Source organism: Ursus americanus, chromosome 5 (genome assembly GCF_024610735.1).
Source record: "Ursus americanus isolate L20-20 chromosome 5, mUrsAme1.1.p, whole genome shotgun sequence".
NCBI classification, from domain to species: Eukaryota; Metazoa; Chordata; class Mammalia; order Carnivora; family Ursidae; genus Ursus; species Ursus americanus.
The window spans coordinates 56,067,052-56,082,056 of record NC_142131.1 but is presented as its reverse complement, the minus strand read 5'-3'; the positions used below and the strand labels follow the sequence as shown (position 1 = coordinate 56,082,056).

At 43.9% G+C, this 15,005-nt stretch overlaps 1 long non-coding RNA gene across 1 annotated transcript in view; it reads left to right on the top strand.

Annotated features, from left to right (window-relative positions):
- Positions 1-15,005, top strand: part of LOC148110118 (uncharacterized) — a 209,885-nt gene that overhangs the window by 156,878 nt on the left and 38,002 nt on the right. The gene's annotated exons all lie outside the window — the stretch shown is intronic.

Here is a 15,005-nt window from a genome sequence, read left to right as displayed (position 1 = left end):
TCCATCTCCCTTCTAATGTTTATTTATGACTGTGGCAAAGAGGAGAGCTGCATTCACTTCCGTCTTTCCCCACCACCCCTGCCCAGTCTCCCAATCCCCAGTGTTGTGGTTTGAATTGTGTCCCCACAAAATTCATATGTTCGAGCCCTAACCCCCAGTGTGACTGTATTTTGAGGTACAGCTCTTTGGAGGTCATAAGGTTAAAGGAGAGCATAGGCATAGGGTCCGAATCCAATAGCATTGGAGGCCTTCTAAGAAGAGGAAGAGATCCTTGCCTGACTCTTGATCCCGCCACGCACACACCCTGAAGAAAGGCCCTGTGAGTTTATAGCGAGAAGAAGGTGGCCATCACCAGCCAGGAAGAGGACCCTCACCAGAATCTGACCATGCTGGCACCCTGACTTCTGAATTCCAGTTTCCAGAACTGTGAGAAAATACATTTCTATTGTTTAAGCCACCCAGGCCATGGTATTTTGATATGACAGCCTGAGTAGACTAAGACACTCAATGAGGAGAGAAAAGGATAGCTTGGACTATGAGGGAAAAAAAAATCTAGGGGCAGCTGGGTGGCTCAGTTGGCTAAGCATCTGACTCTTAGTTTCAGCTCAGGTCACGATCTCAGGGTCATGACATAGAGCCCAGCATCGGGCTCCATGTCCAGTGCGGAGTCGGCTCGTCCCTGCCCTCCCCACCACACGCTCTCTGCATCCCTCCTCCTCTCCTTCACTCTCGTCACGTGAGGGTGCACAGAAGGATCAGTAAGGACTTCTGTGTGCTGGGTACTGAGCCATACCACAACCTGAGATCTGCCCCTTCAATCCTCAAATGCACTATAGTAGGAGAAGTACAACAAAGGAGCCCCATGCCATACCTCCCGTAAGTAATAGAATTTAGTGTGTGTGGCTTTGAAGACAGTGTTCTTGGCACAATTCTCTGCCTGTGTCATGCTTCTCTCAAGAGCCACTTATCGCCGGAGCTGCTGTTGGCCAAGAACAGGTATAATAATGCAGAGACCAAGTTGATTTCCCAGTAGCCAGGCAACTATCAAATATTATTCTCCCACACCTCCCCGCACCTCTCACCCCAGACCTGGATCCATTAGATAAAAGAGATAAAGAAATCCCAGGGGCTCTAAACCCTCAGAGCTCCCAAAGGTTGCTCTTTAATGTATTGGGGTGGGGGAAGCAAAAGAAAAAGATACCAAGTAAGAATCTTTGAGTCGCAAGGTACCTTGGGTAGGGGTGGGGAGGGATTTAGTGAATGAAGATGGGCATCTCACAGAACCCAAGAGCAGAAAAGTGGCTGGACCTTGGGAAGAGAGCTAGCAGAACTGGGAACCAGAAGCTGGACTGGATGCCTTCCATTCTCTTGTTTGGAAGAAAACCCTCTCTTAATAGCTTAATGGCTTCATCCTCCTCTTTCCATATACCAGTTGCTTTGTCTGTCTAGTCTACAGCCTGGAATTTGGGGGCCCCACACAGTCAAAGTTACTTATTCATGTCTCAGCTGTCCGGAGGCTTCTGGGCTATTTTTTAGTTCCATTTGTCCATCCCTAGGACATGGGACCTGATTGGCCCAGCTTGGGTGAGCCTTTCACTCTTGGTCTAGGCTGCTATGACCCAGAGAGACAGTACCAGAGTAAGCAAGGGACTGTCTGGAAACAAAAAGACCTCCCCCCAAAAAGTATATACCACAGAAAAAAAGAGAGGAAGAAAGACAGACGAGGAAGGCGACTGGTTGGCTTTTGCTGAGCTCCTGTCAGGTGTCTTTCCATGTTCTAGATGCTCTGATGAATGTAGGGACTAAAGTGTAATCCTCTAAGGGCTAGCTCGGCTGACCAGACCGATCTAGAAGAGACACTTCCTGAGCATTATAAAACAGTGTTTATGCAAGGACTAAATTATGTGGCCCATACGCGGTCTTCAGACGTTCAGAGGGTGATCAGGGTCTGTGGCAGTGAGATGGAAAATGGAGTTTACTGTGGCAAGCATCTTTTAGGCATGTTCACATATTCTGTCTGATTCCAGCCTCTCCACAACCCTGTAAGATAAATGCTACCTAGGAAAGCTCCCTGGAGGGAAAGGACATTCTAGTGGTGCTAACCATGTGAACGAAGGTTTGGCAGTGGGGTAGCCTATGGCTTGTACAGGGGAGAGTCAAGTGATTGGTCTAAATGAGGCAGAAAATGCTTTGAAAGGAGAAGAGTTTGTAGGAAAGAAGTTCAATAAGAGCACACACTCATAAAATCATGACCATCCTTTTATTGCATTTACATCCCGATTCCCTATGATGATGTGCCAGGCTTTGGAACTCGGCATTGGGGCTAAAGAGGTGAATGAGGTGTAGCTCAGACTGTGAGAAATCCACAGTCCAGAGGACAGAGGAGCAAGTGGTGGAAACAACAGGCCTACTCTTCACACATTTCAGAGAGTAAAACATCTCCTGTGGCTTCTGTTTTCTCGGTCTATGAGCCGTGTTTTCCCATGGCAGATATGAAGGGCAGAGGGGGAAGCCCAGGACATCATGACAGTAGGTCTCAATGTGTCTCATTTTAAAGGACAGCTTCAGAGATTTTAAAAAGAGAGGCAATAACCTAATAGCCAAGACTTTGGGGGATTTTAGGGTGACCCAGAACAACAGCATGCTGAAAACACTCATCTGCAGTACCCACTATGCTTAATACCCCCAAAAGTTGTCCTACCATTGGGCAACAACTTTGCAGTGCTGTTCATATAGAATAAATCTCATTTTTAATAAAAATGTATCTTTAAGATATACACAACGATTACCCGAGAAATAGATTGAACTGTCTATTATATTGATATATACACAATCTCAGAAATTTGTCTCTAGTGCCTGGTTTACTATACACCCACAGAATTTAGAGCACCATAAAAATATTTTATAGCATTCAGGCAGCAGTGTTCCTATTTCTTATGCGGATACATTGGAAATGTGGTTGAGGCTGTCATTCATCCCTGGCACTTAAATGTTTTTCACAAATAGTTGCTGCCTTAAGAAAGCATCACCAAATAAAGTGATTTTATTTGGTTCTTTGATGACACGTCAATAGACGTTAAAATAAAAACGTCCTTGTACTGAGGTGCTATAACCCCCCTCAGAATCTTTTCACGGGAAGCCAAAGGGTCTCTGAAGACCCATCAATGGGGATGAGGAGGTAGAGATGGGGGGAACGTGTTATTACCTCTTCAAAGGATGACTCAGTCTGTTGGCCACTTCCCCTCTACTGGGAAGGTGGGAGCATAATAGAATTTTATTAAGATGTACCCTTACCTGTCTGGAGGAGGATCATCAAATCCCTGTGTCTTCTGTCCCTGCCGGCATGAGAGGGAGCACCTGCAGGGAACACGTGTCTCTGCTCTCCAGACACCAGTAGTATGCAGGTGTCCCCTTCTTTAAGCAAACTCAGTCCATGGCTGTCTCCGTCCACTGGGTGTGGTTAAGGAGAAGGATGATAGAAAGACTTTACAAAAGTGATTCATGTATGATCTATTTAAATAAGGAGGCGTGGTAGGACATTGAAAGGAGAATTTTGCATCCATAAATTAGATTGGCCTGCCCAATTGTATTGCTTGGAATGGTTCACATAATATAATAATAGTACTACTAAAAATAACAGTAGCACTCCCTTAAGCCCTCTTCCTTTCTTTCTTTTTTTTTCCCGTAGTACTTCTCACTGAATTTACTATTTATTTCATTACTGTTTATCTTCATCCACTAGAATGTAAGCCTTATACAGGCAAAGGATGTCTTTTTTTTTCCTTTTTTCGCCTCCACTCTACCTGTATCCTCAGTACCTAGAACATGTCTGGCTCAATTCATGTGCTCATTAAAAATTTTTGAACACACGAAAAAGCTAATCTTTAGTGGGACTTGATTGTTTTATCTCATTTAATTAGTACGATACTATGAGTAATACAATGTATTCTTCCCATATTTTTAACATAAGAAAATAGTAAATCTATTTTGCATACAAAGAGTTTAAATAGCAGTAGAGCCCAGATTATGATTTTAAAATACCATTTGCTAGTAAAACAAACAAGGGCTTCCTAGAGAAATGGCTAATGCCAGATCTGGGGTGGAAGGTGCACAGGATGAGACTGGAACGTCTTGTTAAACAGTAAACAACAAAGCAATGAAAGATGACTTGAGTTGTATCAAAAGGTTTAAGAGGCCACCTTGAAGGGACACCCACTGGCCAAAGATGGGGTAATTTAAGTGTAAAAAGAATAACTACAATTGGTTGAAAATCTTAAAGTCTTAAAATCCATTAGTTCATAAGGGTATTTTTTAAAAAATTTGGATTGGTCACCTGAAAGTGGTAAATAAGAGAAAAGAATCAAGACTTCCTGTTCAGCTCTGAGATGGAGAGCTGGAGGAAGAGCAGCATTGTTCCCGCGCAGCAGGAAAAACAAGAGATGGAGAAGAAACTACATGGAGAAACCAGAGATAAATGCATTTTCTTAAATTTTCACAATGAGGTCACAGGGCATATCCCTGACCTGGAAGGTAGTGTCAGAGACACAATGCAGCAGACAATTAAGGAGATGATTTTATTCAGACTATTGCAATAGGGACATCACCCCAGACTCAAAGATCAGCGTGTCTGATTCAGCAGGATGGTTTTGCCTCAGACTTGATGGGGAGTGGAAGGCAGGTTAGGAGTGAGGGATTTACAGGTGGGATTGTTTTGTAATCAGAAGTCGCAAACAGCTGTACTAGAAATAGCCGTTTCTGCCTCTAGCTGGTTTGGGGGTGGGGGATAAACAATTCTAACTTTAGTTGTTCACTCCTGATACACAAACACAGGCAGATGGCTGGGGGTGAAAGTGGAAGGGTCTATGTCTGGCTTTGTCAGCGGGTTCAGGGGCAAGACAAAAGGTCTGTGTTTGGCCCCCTCACAGTTAAACACAGGAGTTGTCTTGAGTCTTAACTAGTTATGACAGAGAGTAGACAGAAACGTTTATCTGAGTCGTAGAAGGAAGGGTGATTCTTTGTGCTAAGTCACTTCCTGGGACACAAAATGGCGGGGGGGGGGGGGGATTTTCCAAGCGTTGCTGAGTGAAGGAAGCACAGGACTCAGGTAAAGGTCAGCGTTGTCCCTGGAGAGACAGGTGTCTGCAATATCTAACAATCTGCAGCTGCTCACCTAGAACAGACTACCAGGTGCCGTGGAAGTCCATAGATACAGGTAGAAACTTCGAAGGAATTCCTAAAGGTTGGGCGTGGGCTACCTTAGGAGGGTGAATCCCACACGGAGGAGAGGTTTGCAAACTCTTAGGCCGTGTTTTCCTCAGGCACCCACCCACCAGGTGTTCAGCTCAGTGCTGGCAGAGGCAGAGGCAGCCCCTGTTGAACCTCCACTGAGCTCTAGCTCCCCTGTGAGACAAAAGCCGCCTTCTTTCTGAGGAAGAGCAACAAAAACTGCAAGGGCAGTGGGTAGGAGGCCATCCATTGCAGCTGGGAAAGGGGGAAGACGTGCAGGGAGAAGGGCGGGCCTGGGGCACGTCCCACCACTAGGATTGGAGGAGGGGCAAGACCCCGGAGGCCACACCCCAGCTCAGGTGCGCAGTCAACTCCCGCGACTGAGGCTGGGGGATCAGAGAACTTCTCCCTCGCCGCGTCTCCCACCACCACACTACCCAGTGTGAAGAAAAAATCAGTGGAATAGACGCGGGAGAAGCCCAAGAGAGATTTCCTCTGAGGAGCTGGGCAAAAGGGAGACCTAGTGCCAAGCCGCGCGAAGACGCCTAGAAAAACACTCCACAGCAAGGTAGGCCTGGTCATGATGGAAATGAGTTCAGTGGGCTCCTGGCTGGTGTGCCCTTAATAGGTATAAACTATTTCTGTTTCGTCTTTTTGCCTTTTGTTCTCCTTCATCGTGTATTAGTCGTTAACTTCCTTGTTAACTTGCCACATGTTTTTATCCCTTTAATTTCAACCTTCCTGTATCATTTTGTTTCAGATATGCTGCTTGTAAAAGCTCATGACTGCGCCATTGTTGGGATTTGCTGTGGCGATATTTTATACATGGCCTCTTAGAATCCCCCCAGAAATGGAAACTTTGAGGGTTGAGATAGGACATAACCTCGGTAAAGCAGCTTCTTGGGCATAATCCTCTGTTACGGCATTTCCTTTAGCTTTTATATTCCCTCTTTACATGGGCGCAACCTTTGTGATAGCCACCTCTCTAGATGAAACAGCTTCTTGTAGTTAGGAGTGCCTGGGGAAGGAGGCTGTTGAGCCTCCTCCAGATGATAGACAGCAGGTGCGTGTTTGGGCTTTCCAAGCAGAGAGGCTCTCGCTGAGGAGTTAGCCAATTCGTAAAGAGGAGTTGCAATCTCAGAAAAATATGGCCCCCATTGTCTGCAATATTCAGTTAAAATCAGAGTCTTCTCCATTGTCATTTGTGAAGAGTCTAAGATATGTTTCGGTCTATCAGGAGAGAGTACTTTTCCTTCTTTAAGTAGGTCATGCCCTAAATGATAAATTATTTGACAGAATTTAAATATAGCTAAATATAGCTTTTAAAACTTGATGTCCCTTTTCTCCTAAGACATCCTTTTCTGTGGGCTTCCTTGTCCTTTGCACAAAGTAGCAGGTCATCTACATGTTGTATCAGAACTGAATCACAGGGGGACAAGGGGAATTGGGGCCTTTTTAAATCTCGGTTGAGGACCTGGGGCATGGAGGAGGGGATGTCAGTGAACCCCTAGCACATGACTGTCCAGATACCCTGTGGCTCTCCCCAGGTGAAGGCAAAAGGGTATTGGCCATCCTGCTCTAGAGGCACCCTGGGGGAAAAATTTTTAAAAAGCCAAGATCTAAAATGAAGCAGGTGGCTTCAGGAGGAATTGATGAGAGCATGCTATTTGGGTTAGGTCCTTCTGGGAAGCAAGGGATAGTAATTTTGTTTAGGGTCCTCAGTTGTTGAACAAATGGGTATCCCCATTCATTGGTTTCTTTCCTGGCAGGATAGAAATGTTACAAGGACTAGGATAGGGTATGAGAAGACCTCCTTTGGATATAAGGCTTCCAAATAGATTTGATCCTTCTTCTTGGCTTCTGGATTCAAGGAATATTGCAGAAATTGAGGTAGTGGTGGTATGGTAGGGTCTATCTGAACTTTTATATCTTCTCTTCCAATTATTTTGTCTGTTATATGTAAAATGTTTACATACATAGAGTGTCAGGTACAGTAACAAGATCCCTATTTGGGCTATGCATTAAATATAACGGAGGGAGCACCAGGGTGGCTCAGTGGGTTAAACGTCTGACTCTCGGTTTCGGCTCAGGTCATGATCTCAGGTTGGTGAGATCGAGTCCCACGCAGGGCTCCGTGCTCAGTGGGGAGTGTGCTTGAGATTCTTCACCTCTGTTCCTCCCTCTGCATGCACGCATGTTCTTTCTCTCTCTGTAAAATAAATACATCTTTAGGAAAAAACATAAGCAAAGGTATATCTAGAACAGACACGATTTGATTATGAATAGAAAAGTCCCCTAGAACCTCAAGAAATTGTCCCTCTGGTGTGTATTTGATTTTACAATTCAAATACTTACAATTGCTAAGTAAGTCTTTCATTAAATTTTCACAGGTAGTATCTCAGAGCAGGAAGAATGTTTCTCAGTCAAGGACCCAAGCATTAGGTTGAGGGCTTGGAGATAGGGAAAACCTGGTATTTGATAGTTACGTGAAATACGTGCCACCTGTGTCGCATGTTTGCTCGGAGGAAGAGGTTGAACAAAGGTGGCCGGGTTTAATGCACAAAGAGTAGCAGCGTATCTCTTTTAATGTGATCAGCACCGGGAGTTGATGAGGAGGACTATCGGTTTATAGTTATTTCTCTGTGTTTAAGGTAAGTGTTGTGAGTTCAGCTAAACTCTACGGTGTTCCCACTCTGGTGTCCATTCTGTGTGGTCAGTTGGCCTGAAGGGGCCTTGAACTGAAGCCCCTCCCTCAAGTGCACACCCTAGATAGCAGCCCGCAGAGTCACAGAGGAAGGGTAAGTTCCTAGTATGACCCCCCCGCCCAACGGCCCTTGTGATCACCAGTCTTGCCTGCCTCCCAGGACCTTCCGCTTGTGGGCTCCTTGGATTTGCTTCCTGAGAAGCTTAACAAAACCTTCTTTTTGGTTCAAATTGACCTATCTGACCTTAGCCTAGGAACACCAAAGTGGTCCACCGTACCCCTTAATACAGGCATGGCCCCAGTGCTGCGCCCCACCCCCATTTGCCCTGTACGGCCCCAGGAAGTGTGCCCTGAACTTCTCCAGGACCCACGAGGAATGAATGTCTCTTTTTCGATTCTGTTGTGGTCTTTCGAACTGGGGCACATCATCTGACCTGCTGGAGCCCCACTTCACGAGTGTTAATTTAACAAAGTCACAACAGTATGGCAGGTCACTGGGCACCTTTCCCTTCCTTGGAGCACCTAATGAAGGGATTTTTCTTTGTATCGGTTTTTCTTTTATAAGATGGGACAGTCTGTTCTCCAGTGTTCTTCTGTTAACAATATCCACAAGCACCCTTGTCAGTAGGTGGTTGGGTGGGGTGTGGGCCACCTCGGTGTTGGGTCTGTAGGGTTAGTTTACTCCGGGTCTTGTCTCATTTTTGTTCTAGAGTCCTATCAAAATGTTTTGCCAGTGGCGTAGTTGAGCTCACAGGGCTTTTTCCTGTTGTAAATTCTGTTTTTGAATTAGGTCTTCAGTTGCAGGTGTAACCCTGTTGACAAAATGAGATGAAAGGCCCTGCTCCATCAGCACCTCTAACTTTTTTTTTCTTTTTAAAACTTGTTTGTTTGTTTATTTGAGAGAAAGAGAGAAGAGGGGCAGAGGGAAGGAGTCTCTAAGCAGACTCCCAGTGCGGGGCTCCTCGCACCACCTTGAGATCATGACCTGAGTGGAAACCAAGAGAGGTGCTCAACCAGCTGAGCCACCCAGGCACCCCTAACTCTTGACTGTTGCCAAAAGTTATTTTGTAGACAATCCTGAGAATCTTCCATAGTTTCATCTTGTTGGTTTTTTTTTGCATCATTGAATTATGCTCCATTCAGTTTGGGGGGAATGTTTCAGGTATGCTTCCTACCAGCTGAGTTTTCTGGTTCTTTCCTCTTTCTTTCTCTTTCTTTCTTTCTTCTTTCCTTCCTTCCTTTCTCTTTCTCTTTCTTTTTCTTTTCTTTTTTTTTCTTTCTTTTCTGATTCTGTCAGGTTTATTGTGGAAAGAAAGACCCTGTGGTTCCCTTTCCAGATCAGTCCAATCAGCTTTTGCCATCCAAGATTTAACATCTGAGGTTCTGACCAACATAGTTGATACATGTCAGGTAATCCTATCTCATAAGTATCCAAAGAATCCTAAAATCTCCTATGAATATTTGCTTATTTTATTTGGGTTTAGGGAAATCTTTAATTCCTGCTCTTAATTCAGCTCACGTCCAAGTCATAAGTTCTTTACTTGCCTATACACCCAGCTCATGGGAGGGGTGGATCCTCACAGGCATTTTGAGTTTTTAGGGAAGTTGTCAGGAGAATATAGGAGGTCTGGACAAGAAGAAGGATGGTGAGGAAGTGTGCAAAGAGAAAGGTCAGAAGCACAAGGGGGAAGAGGGAAGGCTGGATATAGAGAGACAACCGGGGGATGAGGAGGGGAGGATTTACTAGACAGTCTCCTTTGTCCTTGCTCAAGTTATCTCATTGCTCCTTAGCTTTGGCCAAAGAATCTTTTAGTGAAGCGATTGTTTATTCAGAATTTCATTTAAAGTCCTCTGCATAGCAATCAAAAAATGCTGCTCAATGGGCTTGTGAAATCTTATCCCTTCCTTTTCTAAGGCACCTCTCAAATGAACAATTTTATTCAGATTCAGATGTTCCCAAGATTGGCTACAGAAGACCCAGATTATCCCTGGTGAAGCTTTGCCATTTAGAAAGATAGACAAAAGAATTAGGATTTAAGGGGTGCCTGGGTGGCACAGCGGTTAAGCGCCTGCCTTCAGCTCAGGGCGTGATCCCGGCGTTTCGGGATCGAGCCCCACATCAGGCTCCTCTGCTATGAGCCTGCTTCTTCCTCTCCCACTCCCCCTGCCTGTGTTCCCTCTCTCACTGGCTGTCTCTATCTCTGTCAAATAAATAAATAAAATCTTTAAAAAAAAAAAAAAGAATTAGGATTTAAATCACAATACATAGAAGAAGCAGGGATTTTCCAGGTGGAAGAGAGGATTTAGATTTAGATGACCCCATGAAAGGTGGTGGTAGTTGGCAGGAATGTAATGCTTATGCACCTTGTGTGTTGCCCCCCCCCCCCCCCCCCCGCCACCTGACTGCTGGTCACTTCCTCATGAAGACCTGACATTCTCTGCCCCCAGCAGGTAGAAGAACAAAGAGAGCATTCTCTCTGATCAAAGCCGAGCTCTCAGGACTCAAAATGGAGGGAAAATCTGACTGACTTTTATTGGTGACCTACAGCATTTGGTCCAGTGGATGCTGGTCTGGTGAGAACGGAAAACCCAGGGGTCTGTGAGGCCAGTTCAAACAACAGGCTTATAAGGCCTTTGCCTGCATTCCGCTCTGTGAGCCTCCTTCTTATAACACTTTTAGACAGCACAACAAAAAACAGTAACACAAGAGATAGCAAAACAGATTGGGAAAGGAATATTCTGAGTTGACCAAGGATGTCAATAGAAGTCAATAACAAAAGCCATGTACCACGCTGAGGATAAATAGCCAAGGAACTCAAAGATCAAAGAGAGCAGAGTTCAGACCCAGTGCTGTGTCTGGCACTGGGAGCCATGTGGGTCCCACAGCGGGTTGAAGGTCGGACCCCCGTGGTATGCAGTGTAGACAAGGCTTAGGGGAGCCTCCACAGTAGCTCTGGAAGTACACAAGGACCTAGCAAATTAGAGCAAGCAAAGTGGTCCCTACGGCAAGGGAATCAGCCACCATCACTTGCCTTCGCAGAAACTCAGAGGCAGACAGGAGGGAGGAAAATGGGAATGCTTCTGGAAGGAAGCTGTCAGGGGACTAAATAGAAGCAGGGATCACATGTGCAGAGTATGTATTTTGCTTTCTCTCCTTGGTCTTAAGTTGGAATAAGGAACACAATTTGGGAAGTTGTCCATTATTAATAAAGTCCTGGCCTTTTGGGGATGATTATATAGAAACTGAAGTTTGGCTTTCTTACAAGTCCAACTCCTAGAAAGCAGCCCAGTTTCTTTTGCTTAGTAACCTCCTCCGGAGCTTCCCAATGTTATGAAACTGGCTCCTGCGTGCAGAGGGCAGGGAGAGACTGAAGAACGGGCAGGCCCTCCTGCTTGGTAGGTGGCAGTTGTAGGAAACAAAGGGAACTTGTCTGCGAGGCTTGTGTTGGCTGGCAGCAAGTTCATAGAGAGGACTCAACTGGGTTCAGTCGCGTATCCCATGCAGGTGTTCTCAGCATCTCTTGCTAATCTCAAGGCTCTGTCCTTGGAGCAGCCTCTAAGAGGGGGAAAGGCAAGAAGATCCCTCATTCTAAGGATGGGGTGTGGGTGAGGAATCTCCAGTCTCGAAGCCCACCTCCTGGGTCAGCTGGCAGTCTTGTCCTCTCAGTGCTCTTTACTGACCTGCTTCCTAGGATGGTGAGTGGAGACGATGGTGTAGATAATAATGTTGGTAATAACCAACTGGGCTGGTCGCTGCAGGCTGTAAGAGTTGTAGTTTTAAATATAGTCTGGTTGTGCGTATGTTCCGTCTTTCATGTCACTCGGATGTTATCATGTATCAGTATTTAGAGTTGCCTATCAGATTTTAGAATCTGATATACGCCTTTTATATTATCTTGCTAGACACTCAGTGGTCATTTCAAACTGAGGACTCATCAGTATCCATTTTCACGTCTTGGCTATTATTTCTTGGCGTATTGCTCTCTCTCCATTATCAGTCCCTACCCTCTCCAGAACTTCGATTAGAAGCTTGTTGGTTTCTGGATCTGTCTTTAACATTTTCTGAATTTCTTCCTTTTCCTCTTAATATCCTTCTGGCTGCGGCTGAAACAGTTCCTTGACTCAGTCTTCCACGTCACACTTTCTCTCTCTTTCTTTCTTTTTATGTATTTATTTGGTTTTTTTAGTCCATCTGTTGAGAATTCTACCCCCATTAATTATATTTCTCACTTTAGGAAGTTAATAAACAATGTATTTTGTTTAAAAGGTTCTCTCTGAACATGTAACCTTTTTTTAAAAGGCTTCTTCTGAGTGTTATATTAATTCTTTGTCCTCAGATACAAATTTTGCCATTGGTCATGTTTGTTGCTCTTTCAATATTGGATGCTTTTCCTGAATTTCCTCCAATATTGGATGATTTTTGATTGTGTGTTTATCTCAGCGATTGAAATTTCCTGTTAAATTATCCATGGTCTCTAGCTTTGGGACCTTAGCAGGTGTTGCTGTTTTGAATGAACTGTGTAAGATGAGAACTGGCAAGGGTGGATGAATGGTTGGGTGAACACCTGGCATTCTGTGCTTGAGCACCCATTTGTCCTGGCGCTGGACATACTGTCTAGCTTCTTTGATCCTATTTTCCACCTGCGAACAGATACCCCTCACTGCTACTGCCTGGTCCCTGAAGACGAGCAAGAACGAGGCACAAGATTTTATCTGCTTAGAGTACCTCAACTTAGCTAGCACACAATTCGTTGTTTCTGGGTTACACTCAGGTTTTGACTTTCATCTTCTCAATGCAGGGGGCAGTTGTAATGCCATTTCCAATTTTTTATGCTAGAATGCTGCTTCACAGAGTCTCCTTATCCCACCATGCCCGCACACCTAGTTTTTTAAGCACAGTCTTACATTTTTATTTTAACATATTTTCTGTAATTTATTTCAAATAGTTGTGGAAAACAGAAGATTGCTGTGTGTGTGTGTTTGGGAATCATGAAACTGGAAACTTTGGGGTCTAGTTTTTTTTTTTTAACTCTTTATTCCAATATTTGCTTTATTGTGGTAGTCTGAAACCAAATCTACACTATCTTCAAGGAATGTATTATCATATTGCAAAAGCTTTTAAAATACATTGCTGATGAGGGTATATCTCAATAAAATTGATTTCCCTTAAAATCTTATAAATTTTACTTCAGGCAGTTACACATGCTTTTTAGAAAGGGGTCTACAGACACTCTCTGAAGGCCAAAGGGCCCGTCACACAGACGGATGGGAGCCCTACACAGTGGCACTTGGTGAGCCGTAGTCCTGCACCTTGGCTCACTTGGATCCGTCTAGAATGGGGACTTGCTATACTAGAGAGGCTCCTGGACCCTTATCCCCACCTGTAATGGGGCACCACTCCTCTTTTCCCATGACATCCTGTCTCACCCCTGCCGCTGCACCTACAACAAAATCTTCACTCCTGTCTTTTACGTAAAGAGGCAAGACTACCTTGTTTGTCCACCTTGTTTGTCTTAAACGTTATAGGTGAGGTATTTTCATGAAAGTTACAAATCCACCTTATTGTCTTCAATGTTATAGGCAAGATATTTTCACGGAAGTTACAAATTGACCACTGAAAGCTACCACATGTTAAAGGAGAAGTAAGCATGGTGCTACCATTGGTGACCTCCAGAAGATTTAAGTTCCCTGGTCAGTTTCCTATAAAAGACTGACCATGAAAGCCCTCAGTGGCAACCCATTCAGGACCCCGTAGTCTAGTTGTTATTAAAGTACGGTCCAAGAATCGCTGGAGTTCCCTGAGACCTTTTCAGGGATTCACAGGGTCTTTCCTTTTTCAACTTTGTGCAAAGGTAGATTCTCTTCATATACTTCAGCCAAAACAACATATTGCAATAGATTGAATGCTGAAGCAGATGCGAGAATTCAGCTGTCTTCTATTAAATCAGACCTTAAAGAGGTTTGCATAAATACTGAACAGTGCTGTTCTTCTCATTAATTTGTTCTTGTTTCAGAATATATATTTTTCATAAAACATTTATATTAACATGCAATAGGCTTCTTATCATTATTTGAATTAATAAACATTTAATACAAACAGATATAAAGAACCCCATAAACTATTGTTCTTTGAGATCCTTAATAATTTTTAAGAATTTAAAGGGATTTTGAAACCAGAATGTTTGAGAACTGCAGTGTTAGTCCCATTTTACGTGGGAGACGCCTCATCCAAGGGTCTGAGCTAGGGAAAGGGGGCACCAAGAGCCACACCCACGTTGTTTGTTTGCAGAGCCCATATACAGAAACATCGCGCATATTGTTTTTCTGTATTGCAGCCGTCTCTCTATTATCCACACGTGTATTTTTGTATTACTGATTGTATTATAGAGAAACTCAAAGTAGTCATCATACTGGAATGGGGCATGTGTATATGGGATGTGGATGCACACACGCATTGCTCTATCCCCCTTGTAAAGAATAGAAATTGATCTACGTTATTAATTCCTTTCCCAAATGAGGCTTTGGGCTTGGGACTTAAATTCCAATGACTGGCTTTGGAATTGGATTAACCTCATGAGTTCCTAGACTCCATAGTCTTTCACAAACCTTCTGTTTTTACCTAGCACCTTTCTATCCCAATAGTTTTTTTTATGTTTTTTTTTAAATTAACGATTGAATACAAAAGAGTATAAGTATAAAATAAAAAGAAAAGTGGATGGTAGATACACAAACCTCAAAGTATCAGTGCTCTAAGTCTATTCTCTTACCCAATATCCACTCCTATCATCCTGAGACAACTACTTTCCCCGAATATAGTATTTATCATTTTCTTGTGCTCTTCATAATTTTACCACATATGTAGACATCCTTACCCAAAATATTTCCTTAAGTCTTGCCTGTATTTGACCATATATAGAACTGCGTTATATGGCTTGTACAAATTTCTTCTTCCCACTATGTTTTCTTCTCTTCCTCTACCTCTTTCTTCTTCTCGAGACTAACCTATGTTGATATGTGAAATGTGCATTTTTCATTTTCCTGCTGGATAGTCTTCAAGTGCATAAATAGGATCATG